Consider the following 1340-nt stretch of genomic DNA (forward strand, 5'->3'; position numbering starts at 1 on the left):
TAATCAGAAAAACAGATTAGACCTTTCTCTAGACAATTGAGTCAATAGCCACAATTTATGATGCAAACCTAAGTGTCTTTAGTTTTGCCTTGTTAATTCCACATTTACAGAATACACTTTGATGACTTCCTCCCACGAGACTATTTAAGGACATGGAACAGCAAACAAAGGAGTTTGTGTCCTTATCCCCAAATCGATTAAAACCCAAAGCTTGATTAAATGGGAACATTATCTATTCTTCGGGCTTTAAAAATCCTTAACTGAATTCCAATCCTCATTCCACCCCCTTCTCATCACAGCCCAGGAAGCCTAGTGTGTGTGTTTAGTTTAGTAAGTAGGAAAAGTCACAGCTCTTGTTCTGATGTTGAGAAGTTATTCTGCATGAAAAGACAGAAAAAAACAAAAATATGGTGTGTTTTACAAATTATGTGGTATAGTTTTATATTTTTTCTAATCACCTGTCTTCCCCGATGCCATAATGAACCTCAAATAACTGATCAATTCAAACTAATCATTAACCTACATGATCTAATTCTTAAGAACCTTGTTAAATTTACAATGTGTAATAAATAACATATAAAAAAGAGAATATTGCCATGATGGCTGATTTTGAATCCCATTCCCTTCTTGTTTTTGTATAAGGATATTTCTTAACATAGGCTTTTAAAGAAATCTATATATAATATTTATATATATATTTAATAGATATATCTGAATTACAGTTTTATTTTTCCTATTTTTCAAATGGAGAGCTTTTCTTTTTAAGAATGTATCATGTTTCTGGTGGAAATCTCTATTTCCTATTTCTTTAAAATTATTCTCAGAGATCTCATTTTCCTTTCTAGTTTTGCCTCATTCATTTTATACCCTGCCCCCTTCTTATTTTTATTTTTTAATTTTTTTTAAGATTTTATTTTTAAGTAATCTCTATACCCAACATGAGACTCGAACTCACAATCCTGAGATCAAGAATCACATGCTCTGCCAACTGAGCCAGCCAGGTGCCCCTACCTTGCCCCCTTTTTAAATTACAGTAAGCCACCTTTAAAATTATGGGTTCATCATTCTTAAAATGAAAGAGTTTTACCATAATTGAGTTGGGTCATGATAAAAAATATATTTAATAGTCTTACTATACCACAATTATACTTTTTAAATTATCTTTCTCAGTGAAGGTTTTAAATTTTGAGCAAATTACATTTCATTTAATTCCATTTTAATGAGGGGCGCCTGGGTGGCTCAGTGGGTTAAGCCGCTGCCTTCGGCTCAGGTCATGATCTCAGGGTCCTGGGATCGAGTCCCGCGTCGGTCTCTCTGCTCAGCAGGGAGCCTGCTTCCTC

At 34.0% G+C, this 1340-nt stretch overlaps 1 non-coding gene across 1 annotated transcript; it reads right to left on the bottom strand.

Moving 5' to 3' along the window:
* Positions 1-930: 930 nt before the first annotated feature.
* TRNAK-CUU lies at positions 931-1003 on the bottom strand. The gene has a single exon. It is a non-coding gene; the product is annotated as a tRNA-Lys (tRNA).
* Positions 1004-1340: the final 337 nt, after the last annotated feature.

The sequence above is a fragment of the Mustela erminea genome, chromosome 2 (genome assembly GCF_009829155.1).
Source record: "Mustela erminea isolate mMusErm1 chromosome 2, mMusErm1.Pri, whole genome shotgun sequence".
Classification (NCBI taxonomy): Eukaryota; Metazoa; Chordata; class Mammalia; order Carnivora; family Mustelidae; genus Mustela; species Mustela erminea.